The sequence below is a fragment of the Triticum aestivum genome, chromosome 3B (assembly GCF_018294505.1).
Source record: "Triticum aestivum cultivar Chinese Spring chromosome 3B, IWGSC CS RefSeq v2.1, whole genome shotgun sequence".
In the NCBI taxonomy this organism is placed as follows: domain Eukaryota; kingdom Viridiplantae; phylum Streptophyta; class Magnoliopsida; order Poales; family Poaceae; genus Triticum; species Triticum aestivum.
This window is the reverse complement of record NC_057801.1, coordinates 499,431,616-499,444,642: the sequence shown is the minus strand read 5'-3', so window position 1 is coordinate 499,444,642 and position 13,027 is coordinate 499,431,616.

Below are 13,027 nucleotides of genomic sequence, written 5' to 3'. Positions count from 1 at the left end.
GAAGAATGCTGCAGAAGTAATTATTTTCATTCATTTGCGCTCTATAACGATCGGCCTATTTCGTTCATTTCCTAATATCAAGTAACTAATTAATAACTCTCTTGTTCATTTAATTTTCTTTGCCTCGTAGGGTTTGGAGACGGTTCGTAGATACAAAGGTCGGTGAATTCAAAAAAGAGCTAGAATTCAAAATGTTAAAGGCTAAGAATGCTGGGGATATTCAGCCACCGGAGACCAATCTATGTGGATACTATGTCTGTGAGATGATCCGGAGATACACCTCTGAGCGGGTTCCGAGTGATACCAATGCTCAGAGGAATAACCTCCGGTGGATGCTTAGTCCAGAAGCTCGCTTCCGACCACTTCAAGAGGAACTAGCTGGATGGTTCAGCAGGGAAGTCCTCCATCCTAAAGGAGAACACTATTACGAGGACGTAGAACTTTATATGCATTAAATCATGTATGGAAACTCGTTCAAAATTGTATATGGTCATCCGATGATATTGAATATATATTGTATATTCCTCTTGAATTCTTTTTGGTTCTAATTTCAAATTTATTTGAAATTGTACATTCATATGCATGTATGTAGTACCGTAGAATATATGAAACTCCTTCAAAATTAAAATAAAGCACAAAAGAAATAAAACAATACAAATTAAACAGAAAACAGGTTTAAGGGGGGGGGGGCTAAAACCCTAAACCTGCGGCGGCCTTTAGTCGCGGTTGGCCAGAAGAACCGCGACTAAAGGTCCTCCGCCCCGACGGCCACCTGGCGCCCACGTGGACGGGCCTTTAGTCGCGGTTCTTAAGCAACCGCGACTAAAGGGGGGGGGCCTTTAGTCGCGCCCGTTCGGTCGCGGTTGCGCAACCGCGACTAATGGCAGTTGCGAACCGCGACCAAAGGCCCTTTTTCCACCAGTGAAAAACCAGCGCAAAGTGCGCATCCAGAGGATTGAACGAAGATGGGCACGAGAATGGAGGGAATATCAATATGTTACTCCAAAGTACATGAAGAAATTCGCCTTAAATCCTCCATGCCCAAGAGCTCCATTGGCACTTGGCCAAGTAGCTGATCCCACCAGCATCAAGCGTGGTGAGGACTTTCCTGAAGAATGGGCTAGGCGTCAAGCAAAATTGGCAAGATAAGCCAAGGAGGCAGTGAGGAAATTCAATGAGGATTCTTCCGCTGCTGCTGCCGCTGAGACCTCGGTCAAACCGAGGAAATCAATGCCGAAGAAGCCTGCTCGTAAGCCAAGTGCTTCACCATCAGTGCCCTCACGGCCCAGTTCCTCAGCTGCGCCCTCATGGCAAATTCCTCAAACTGCTACTGCTCCACCAAAGTCCTCAGCAGCTCCCTCAAAGTCCTCAACTCTTGTGCATCTGGCTACATGCCAAAGGACTCAGGGTTTCTCAATTGCTTCTGGTGTCTCAGCAAGTTCCTCAGCTGCACCAATGTCCTCATCAGGCCCCTCACAGTTGAAGACAAAAGCAACAGCTGGACGCGGTCCTCGGCCAAGTCCAAGGAAGAAATAGGTTGCATTCCAAGTGCCCTCTGAAGATGAGGCCTCTGATGAAGAACTTGCAGAAATCATCAGAGACATACAAGCAAAGGCCGCTAGAGCCAAAGGCACATCTATGCCACTGCTTTTGGATCCGAAGAAGATCCTTGACTACATTGACCTCTGGCACCAGGATCCAAACACTCCAATGCCTGATCTGCCTCTGACTCCTGGTCAAAGTCATATGCTAGCCCATTTCATCTCTCAAGAGAAATGGAAGTTTGAAAAGGCTCGTGAGATAAAGAGAGCTCAAGCTAGAAAGGAGAAGCTTCTGAAGAAGAATGTTGTCAGATTGACACCTGAAGAACTTCTCAAGGCTCAATCTGAAATACAAGCCCTCAGCAAGGACTTCGATGCATACAATGCTGATTGGCAAGGAGCCAAAGTACGATTCGTTAACCTGACGAAGAAAATGTCAACTGTTGCAGCCCCATCGCAACAAGAAAATCCTTAGGCTGCAGACTCTGCTCAGCCTGCTGAAGAACATGCCAGCACCGCTGATGACTTTCAGCCTGCTGATGAAAATGTAAGTTCCAGGGCTGATGACTCCGTTCCAGCCGCTGAAGAAATTGCCAGGGCATCCACTAGTGGTGCGCCTGAAGAATCTGAAGAAATCAGGGCAACTGCATCAGTTGCGCCTGAAGAAAATCAACCACAGTCCTCAGCTCCTCCCGCGCCAACACCAACTCCAATTCTTCCTTCTGCCTATGAAGTGAAGAAGACCAAGGCTGCAGAGCGAGCTGCAGTGAAGAAAAGGAAGGCATCAGCTGCGTCAAATTCTTCGGCTGCGGAGAAAATGAAGCCAATGACCAGCTCTCTTGAAAATCCTATTGATGCCGTTCCGATTTCCTCCATGTCATCAAAGGAAATTGTTCCTTATGGAGAAGACTACAAGATCCCAAGCGGATCTGATGAACAAAATCATTCTGCTGCTACGTTAGAGCAGCTTGATGAAGAAATTGAAGTGGAAGCATTCCCTTCAACACCAATCGTTTCCTCACCTATGCCTGGTGTTGAGGAAATTGAAAATGAAGATGAAGATGTGGATATTGGATGCACTACACCAGTGATGAATGATGACTTTTGGGAAAGTCAGCATCCCAATACTCCTCTCTTCACTCCTATTCAACAGATTCCTCAGTCCCCGGCTACAACTATTCAAATGGGCTCTGAAGAAACTCATCCCACTTCATCTGTTCATGAAGAAATTCCAGCCACTAGTGCTGAAGAACCTGCTACTGTTAATCCTCAAGTTGCACAAGAAGAGGAACCAGAAATTCCTCAGCTTGAAGCACCTGAGCTCGCGATTCCTGAGGTTGTGCTGCAAGTCACTGGCACTCCTTTGCCCAAGCCGAAGAATCCGTTCTCAAGCAAGCAAAAATTCAAGGCTGAAGACTTCTTTTCTGAGCATGTGTTCTTCACTGATTATAATCCATATGACTCTGCTCGCATAAGGAAGAGGCGTTTCTGGACTGCTACTCAAGCCAACTTCTATTCCTCAGTGCTGTTTGAAAAGGACAAAATCTTCGATCATGAACATATTCCTCATGTGGATATGGAATCTCTGCCGTGCTTCGAGCTAGTCCTCGGTGTTATTCACGATGCAGGACTACTGAATTTCTGCACTGATATCTCTGATTGGAATGAAGAACTCATTCTTCAGTTCTACGCCACACTGCATATCACCGGAGATGCTGAAGATGTCAATTCATGGGTGCTGGATTGGATGACTGAAAACACTCACTACAAGGCACCAGCAACTGAATTGCTTCGTGTCCTTCCTCTTGATCCTCCCCATGACAGTGCACGTTGCATCTACAATGACCCTGAACTGACAAATCATTATATGCAAGTGCTCATGAAGCCTTTGAAGCCAGGGCAGGCCCCACAAACCAAATTCCTCGTCAAGGACTTGCTCTATGTGCCCCGGACCGTCTATCGAATCCTGACGAAGACAATGAGTCCTATCAAAGGCCACGACTCAAATGATGAAGATGTCGTTGGCATCATGAAGAACATGCTTTTCAACATCATTCATGGCGTTCCCGTCAACTTCCATGATTTCTTCATGAGGACTCTTGCAAATGTTGCAATGTCACCATTCGAGCTGAAGCCCTATGCGCCTTGGATTATGAGATTCATAAGGGCAAGATCTTCACTGAATTACAAGGCTGACACTCTGAACCATGGTAGCTACTTGCCTCCCATTGAAGTCCTCAAGAGACCAGTTTCATCATCTGATGATAAAGGCAAGGCAACTGCTGTGATCGATGAAGGCACTCGTCCATTGGATGGTCAATTTCGTCTGGCTACATCTTACTCTACCAATGACGATTCTGCCACACATGGCACTGCCACAAATACCTCAGCCAAGCAAAAGCCTCAAGCCACAGCACCCCGGGTGATGACTGACCATGAGTTACTCCTCAGTCTTCATCAGAAGGTTGATCGCAATCACAAATGGGTGAAGTGTCAGTTTGCTGCTATTCTTCACAATATGACCTCAACCCATAATGCTGTGAAGAAAAATCATTATCACCTTCATGAAACCCTCAACCGCACCTGGGCTGTTCTCACTCATGTATATAGCGTGGAAGAACTGAAGACTATGGGTCTCCGGGAAGCATTTGACTGGTCTGCACCACCTCCGAAGAAATTCAAGAGAGTCAAAGTTCCTGATCTGGTGGCCAGCTCTTATTCTTCATCGCATGAAGCATGAGGATTTGGACGACACTGCGACAGGCGCTACTTCAACAAACAACCCCGACAACGCTGGCGCTCCTCCATCGACTTGAAATTCTTCAGGGGCGTTAGTCCTCAGTTTCGATCCTTTTGGTCATTTGATGACAAAGGGGGAGAAATCTGAGTTAGTCTTCAAGCGGGTTATGGGCGTTTTTGTTAAGTTGCAACTCTTGTTCTTCCGAAACTTTTTACTGGATCGAGTTGTAATCTTAAACCCGATGGTGCCCTGATACTTTTGGACGGTGCATGGTGCTCTGATACTTTTAATGCACTGTACTATGATACTTTTTATGTGATGTTCTGCATGCTTATTCCTCGTTAATATTATTGCACGCATGCTGAATTTCATCAGGCACCATATTTCATCATGCATTTCAAATTCTTCATATTATATATCAAATGCGTGTATGAATTACAAGATATAGGGGGAGATCTCCATGATTCAATTCTTCAAATGTGCATTGCTTCAAAAGCAAATTCCTCACTATGCACATATTCAGGGGGAGTTCTTCTATATCTTGCAATCAAATTCCTCAATAACAGTATTTACACTTCATATATTTATCCCCGTTGAAAACTTAACCTATGTTGTCATCAATCACCAAAAAGGGGGAGATTGTAAGTGCATCTAGTGCCCCTTAGTGATTTTGGTGTATTGAAGACTTATAGGTTAAGGGACTGATGCATTTGTAAGTGTACACAGGTCTATAAGTCTATGGGGAGTTTGACATTTACAGAGAAAGTCAACCCCTAAAAATGAAGTTCTTCGACTGAAGATTTTGATATTCTGAAGACTTTCTGAAGACTTTGAAAGTGAAGAAATTGGTGTGACCTTGAAGACTTGGTATTCATTCGAGGAACATGAAGCGTGAAGACTTTTGTTTTTGTAGTTTCATTTTCTCTTTCTTAAGTCATAGGAAACACCATACTGTTAAAGGGGGTCGAGGAAATACTAAGGAAAAATTTCCATGTCATGCTCAACTCAAAATCCTACACCTACCAATCCCTTCGAGTGAAGCCATTGGAAATCTCATATAGTTCAGTCAATTTCTTCAGTGACAGAGACGCAGTTCTTCTGGTCACTGAGGACTTTGCTCTGACTGAGGAGTTAGGAATTCGCCAGTGCGAATTGCCTACACAGTGAGGAACATGATAGCCCTGAGGAATTTGAGAGTCAAATTTCCGACCGTTGCTGTGCTGCGCGCCGGCTGTCCCAAAATATCTTATCCACCTAACGGTCATATCATTGAAGGGCATTTATGTCTTATCATGTCGGGCTACTCCCTAGGCTATAAATAGCCGCCCCCTACAACCACTAGTTGGTTGGCTGCTCCGAGAGAACTTGACACTTGTCATTTGAGAGCAACCCATCCTCCGAGGACTTTGAGCGAAAATCATCAAGTGAGGAAAATCCCAAAACCAAACCCCCACAAACCCAAAGTGATTGAGCATCACTGAAGAAATTGATCCCGCGTGGATCCGACGCTTGTTACCTTTGAAGACTGTGCTTCTTCCAGACGGTTAGGCATCAAGGTCTAGAGCATCCAAGAGGAATTGTGGATTGCCGAGTGACCAAGTCTGTGAAGGTTTGAAAGTCACCTGAAGACTTACCACGAGTGATTGGACGAGACCTGCGTGGTCTTAGTTCAAGGAGAATACGGTGAGGACTGGGTGTCCTGAGTTGCGGCTCAGAGACTGGGTGTCCGAGACTGCGTGTCCTCGAGTTTAAATACTCAGCCGCTCCAACCAGACGTACAACTGAGACAGCAGTTGGAACTAGTTTACCAAATCATTGTCTTCACCAACTAACTGGTTCTATTTCCTCAACCCTTCCATTTCCTCATTACTGTGTTGAATGTTTGTTCATATCTGTGCTTGAAGACTTTGTCTGAAGACTTTCACAAATTCCTCAGTTCAAGTTCTTCAATCTGTTTGTCTTCGTCTTGTGTTATCCTGTGATTACGCTTTCTGTACTCTGTGCTTGTTTTCATTTCATCATGATGACCATGCTAGTATCCTGTTATGTATACTTCTGAGTACTTATTCCGCTGCAAGTAGTTCTTCGCTAAGGAATTTCCTCACCAGCAAATTCCTCAGTGAAGAATTCATAAAAATCGCCTATTCACCCCCCCTCTAGTCGATATAACGCACTTTCAAAGATGCCATGCGCCATCTAGGCCGCATCTTCGCGGTGACAAGCTAGGGGACTTGTTTCATCTGGTTGCCATCCTATGGTACGGGATTACAAACGGAATGCACAAACCATCATTTGCATCCCTAACGGTACTCCATTATTTTGCAGGGACCAGTCATCCCCCGATCAAAATAAGATCGCCGATCCTGGATGTGCATTTGCATCCGCGATTCGGTCTAACCTTGAACCTTGTAGCTGACTTTGGCATATTGGATCAACTATCTTAGTAGTCGTTACCCATGGTACCACTGATGTGCAACATGGTCACACAATCTACCACGATCGGACCGTCACCATCTACCCAGGTATTCCATTTTTAACCCTATCGCCTTCTCTTTCATTGTTGTACTAGTAGTATACTTAGTAGTACTAGTAGGAGTACTTTTTACCTTGGAGGACGCGCATAGCTAGCTAGGCCCTTGAAGACTTGAACCCACTAGCTGCCACCATTTTTGTTTTTCCATGTCTTACTATCTCATCCATGTAGCCAAGAGTGGCTATATATAATAAGCCGGTTATTTTACTTCCTCTATATCGAAGTAGTACTATTTGCTGCACAGTATTGCTGACCGCCATATTTGAGCACAACATTATTATCCATGGACCTTGACTATGTACATCACCATGTGTCCAGATCTGGGATGCCGCGTGTACCAGATGAACGACGCCGAGTTCAACCCCTATGATGCTACGTGGGTGCCGAGGAACACTCTTGGAGAGTACTCGCTTTTCATCGGGGACAGCTACCCCATTGTGAAGCGGATGCCACCTTCCGTGCACGACACGGAAGGCCTGCCGTTCATGAAGCATGGTTGTGTCTTCAGTGTGCACCACCGGATGAACGACATGCTGGGACACGCTATCCCTGATTTATGTCGCTTCAGCTTGGACGAGTCTCCATCGTGTGGAACCGGACTAGAAAGCTGCGACAATGATTCCCGTTGCCCACCGCTATGGATCATGCCATCCATGAAGAACACCTGGGACTGGAACCTGGAGGAGGACATGTAGCCCATCTATAACGTGTAAGTGGAGTACGGTAATTGTGAACGGTAGCGTTGTGAATATATGTAGACTAGTCGTGCACAAATTTATCACATGAATTGGAGATGAACTTGTGTGGCATACTGGCATTTGTCCTTTAGAATTTATTACTAGTAAATGTGTTATGTGTACGTGCAACTTGTGTGGTTGTTGCACGGGCTCCAACACGCTCTTTGAGAAAAAAAGGTGGCACAGCTTTGGATATACGTGACGTGGCGACATCATACAGTAGCATCGTTCGCTATAGTTGTAGTACACTCCTACTAGGACGACAACTCCTATAAAACCTTGCGCTTGGCTCTTTGCCTCTTCAGGAGGTTCAATAGTTCGTACTCATGTGAACCTTGCGCTGGCCTCTTCGCCTCTTCAGAAGGTCCAACAATGATGATACTACAGTACAATATGCTTTTGGCAATCTGACACCAATTGAACTGCTGCACGTCCACCGCGAGGGCGAGGGCGAGGGCGAGGGAGAGGGAGAGGGAGAGGGTACTCCAATGGTTAACCGGGTAACCGCAAAGCCCTCTTTTGTTGCAGCCCAACACCCCTTCCAAAGTGGCCCAAAACCCAGCAAACTCCCCTCCATGCTCTCGGTCGTTCGATCACGATCGCGTGGCCGAAAACCGCTCCTCATTTGGACTCTCCTAGCTCCCTCTACCTATAAATATGTGACCCTCCCCGAATTTTCGCGGTGCAAACCCTAGCCTTCTTCCTCTCGCGCCGCCGGACATTCCCCGCCGCCGACGGACATGTCCGCCGGCCACATCGCCCGGCCAATCCCGCGTTGCCACCTCACCCGCCGCCGCCCCGCAGCTAGTGGTCGCCCGCCACGTGGCCTCCCAGCCGCCGCGCCCCGCCGCCAGGACCGTCGGGGCCCGAGGCCGGCCCGCCCCGGGTCCGATCTGGGCTGCGCCCCGCCCGCAAGCGCCCGCAGCCGCCCGCCTCCTCCGCCGCCAGGCAACCTCGCTGGCGATCGCCGCCTCTGCGCCGCCCCGGATCTCCGCCCCGCCAGCCTCCGCCCGAGCGCCTCCGCCATCCTGCGCCTTCCCCGCCGTCGCCAGTGACCCCAGTGCCTCGGACCCCGCGCCCGTTCTCCCTGCGCTGCCGCTCGGAGCTGTCCCGAGCCGCTCGCCAGACCGTGCTGGATCCGAACCCCGCAGCCGCCGCCTTCGTCCCTGCGCCGCCGTCGCCGATGGACCTCGCCGGTGTCGGGAACGGAGACCCTGTCCCGTCCCCCACCGGCTTCGACCCGATCTGGTCAGCGCCGCCCCACTTTTGCCTCCGCTGGCCGTGGCCGGAGTCCTGCAGCTCCGGCGCCCCTGCCATGGCCTCGCGCGTGCCTCCTTCCGACATGGGCTAGCCCTCGCCTCGGCTTCGTGGGCCGGCCCGATGCAGCACCCCGCCGGCCCAGCCACCCCAACCCAACTTCCCCGCCAACCCTGGGCCTCGGCCCGCCCTGGTGAGAACCCACGAAATCCCGCCCCGGTCGTCGTATAGTTACTCTGCGCTCACCTGTTTTTTTCATGAAATTGACTAAGTCCTGATTATTTTTGCATAATAATGCCATGTTCATTGCATTGCATCTCTACATCCGTAGTTCCGTTTCGTGCGTGTAATATGTCAAATTGTTCGCCTCGACGAGTACTTCATTTCATTCCATTGCATCATTTTCATTTGAGCTCATCTTCATGCCCGAAATGCTGTTGGAAGTGTGCATGTTGATGTTAACCTGCTGAAACTGTTATAACTTGCTCATTTGTCATTTTTGCCATGATTGATGTGTGCATCCTATGAGGTTGATGTCTACATGTGTTTTGATCTATGCCATGCCATATTTCCAGGGGTGCCATCCATGTATTTTTGTGAGTTGTGTGCTGAGTGCATCGAGCTTGTTAAATAGTGTACTTGCTGTTGCTGTTTCCTGACAGATTCTGTTATATTTTGTTGGTATGTTAACATGCTTCTACTAATCATTCTATGCATAATCTGGAGATGTCCATAAACATGTTTTGATCTACATGTTATGCCCTATCCATCCATGCCCCTGGTTGCATTTATAGCTTGCTGTAGATTGTTCATATCTTGCTCCAAATTTGCTTGATAATGTTGCTATCAGCCTGTTAACGTTAAGTTCACTTGTTCCCATGTGTTTTGCTAGTGTTCCATGCAACCTATGAACTTGTTCTTGCCATGATTGGCTTCATAAACATGTCTTCTTACTGTTGGTTGCCTTGCCATGCCATGTATTGCTCTGTGGTGAGTGATACAAGCTCACCAACATGCCTACTTATTGTTGTTTCTGCCATGTTTGAATCTGTAATATAACTTGCCATGTTTACATGGGTGCCACCATATTTTCTATGCCTTTTTGGATCATGGTCAGTAAGGGACTTATGATCTATGCATTTAGTAGTATCATGACATGCCTTTGTTTTCCATGATATGTTCCTGTAACATGTTGTTTGATTGCTCTAAACATTGCAACCTGATGTTATTTCTGCTAAAGTCTGAAACTGTTATTATTTGCAATCTTACCATGTGTTTTGGAGCATGTTCTAGTGATTTCTGGAGATAGCTCAGTGTTCATGTTTTGTAGTGCTTTACCTGTACTTCATTCCCATGACTTTTGTTATTATGTTGGGGTGCTGTAGCATGTTGTTTTGATGCTTGCAATATGCCTAGTTGCTGTTATGGACAGATTGTTGCTATGTCTTGTATAGAGTGTGTGTTGCACCGTTGCTCCGTTTTCAGTGTGCTCTAGATGAAACTTGCTTGTTTTTGCATATAGTTTCATATTATCATGTTGCATCCTTGTTTTGGTGTGTTGGCTTGATGTTTGGGTGCATTTTGCATCAATGCCATGCTTATCTTGTTTTGCTCATATCTTCTAGGCCGTAGCTCCAAATCTAATGAACCTTATATGTAACTTGACTAGAATTTCGTGTAGATCATCTTGGTGCATTTTAACTTGCTTTTTAACAACTTGAACATAAGGTTTATTCAGTTCTGGACCAATTTCGAAATTTGCATATGAGGACTTACCGGAATTGTTATATGTTGTTTCCGGCCTCATTTAAACTTGCCTTGATGTGTTGTTTTTGTTTGCATCATCTCTTGCCATGAGTAGATTCATGTAGCCTTGTCATGCATCATGCTTGTTGTGCATCATGTCTTATCTATGTGTGGTGTATTTACCATGTTGTGTGCTTCTTCTCGATAGTTCCCGTTTCCTTGCGATCGTGAGGATGCGTTCATCTACGTGTGGTTCGTCTTTGTGGCTTCATCTTCTTCATGGACTCGTTCTTCTTCCTTGCAGGATTTCAGGCAAGATGACCGCTACCCTGGATCTCACTACTATCATTGCTATGCTAGTTGCTTCGTTCTATCGCTATGCTGTGCTACCTATTACCTGTTTATCAAGCCTCCCAAATTGCCATGAACATCTAACCTTTGACACCTTTCCTATGCAAACCACTGTTTGGCTATGTTACCGCTTTTGGTCAGCCCCTCTTATAGCGTTGCTAGTTGCAGGTGAAGTTGAAGATTTCTCCATGGTGGACAGGGTTTATGTTGGGATATCACAATATCTCTTATATTTTTAATGCATCTATATATTTGGTAAAGGGTGGAAGGCTCGGCCTTATGCCTGGTGTTTTGTTCCACTCTTGCCGCCCTAGTTTCCGTCATACCGGTGTTATGTTCCCGGATTTTGCGTTCCTAACGCGGTCGGGTGATTTATGGGACCCCCCTGACAGTTCGCTTTGAATAAAACTTGTCCAGCAAGGCCCAACCTTGGTTTTACCATTTGCCTCACCACCACCTATACCTTTCCCTTGGGTCGGCCAACCCAAGGGTCATCTTTATTTTAGCCCCCCCGGGCCAGTGCTTGTCTAAGTGTTGGTCCGAACTGAGCTGCCTGCGGGGCCACCTCGGGGAAACTCGAAGTCTGGTTTTACTCGTAGCTAGTCTCATCCGGTGTTGCCCTGAGAACGAGATATGTGCAGCTCCTATCGGGATTGTCGGTGCATCGGGCGGCTTTGCTGGTCTTGTTTTACCATTGTCGAAATGTCTTGTAAACCGAGATTCCGAGACTGATCGGGTCTTCCTAGGAGAAGGTCTATTCCTTCGTTGATCGCGAGAGCTTGTCATGGGCTAAGTTGGGACACCCCTGCAGGGTATAAACTTTCGAGAGCCGTGCCCGTGGTTATGTGGCAGATGGGAATTTGTTAATGTCCGGTTGTAGATAACTTTACACCAGATCCGAATTAAAACGCATCAACCGTGTGTGTAGCCGTGATGGTCTCTTCTCGGCGGAGTCCGGGAAGTGAACACGGTCTCTGGGTTATGTTTGACGTAAGTAGGTGTTCAGGATCACCTCTTGATCATTGCTAGCTTCACAACCGTTCCTTTGTTTCTCTTCTCGCTCTCATTTGCGTATGTTAGCCACCATACTTGCTTAGTCGCTGCTGCAACCTCACCACTTTACCCCTTCCTTTCCCATTAAGCTTTGCTAGTCTTGATACCCATGGTAATGGGATTGCTGAGTCCTCGTGGCTCACAGATTACTACAACAACAGTTGCAGGTACAGGTTTTGCGATGATCATGAGGCGAGAGCGATGTTTCTTGTTTTGGAGTTCTTCTTCCGCTTCTTCTTTGATCAGGGGATAGGTTCCAGGTCGGCAGCCTGGGCTAGCAGGGTGGATGTCGTTTGAGTTTCCGTTTGTGTTTCATCCGTAGTCGGATGGTGCTCTTATGTATGATGATGTTGTATTCGTGTGGCATTGTGAGCCTTTTGTATGTATCCCCATCTATTTATGTAATGTTGATGTAATGATATCCACCTTGCAAAAGCGTTCCAATATGCGGGTCTATCCTTGGTGGGACCTTCGAGTTCCTTTTGGATAGGGTCGCATATTGGGCGTGACAAGTTGGTATCAGAACCTCGACCGACCTTAGGAGCCCTCCTTGATTGATCGTGTAGGTTGGCCATTGTCGAGTCTAGAAGAAAACTATTTTCTGAGTCTAGTTATATCGGAGAGTAGGAATTCTTTTTACTCCTCAGCCTCTTCGTCGCTCTGGTGAGAAATCTTGACGTAGGTGTTTTAAATTACTCCTCTTCCCATTCAAATTTTTCTTTCGGATCACGTGGTTAGTTTCGTGAGTTGTCCATCCTCTTTTATCCGGTGCATTTCTCGTCATGTTGACTCGAGCCTCTTCATCTTTGAGTTCAATCCTCAGCTCTTTTTGATCGATGTTCTTTCCCTGTCCGAAGTTGTCCTTGTTTTTCCCACCCGCCCACCCTTTTCTTGTTGGAACCGAAGTTCGTAATCGAGTATCCATCCTACTCGTGCGAAGTCTTTCCCTTCTTTCCTCAATGATTTTAACTGGTGTTTTCCCTTCAAGTTATTCTTCAGTTCCCCCTTCCAAGTTGCCTTTGTTTTCCCGCCCTCCCACCCTTTTTCTTCCCGGAATCTGACTCTCTCT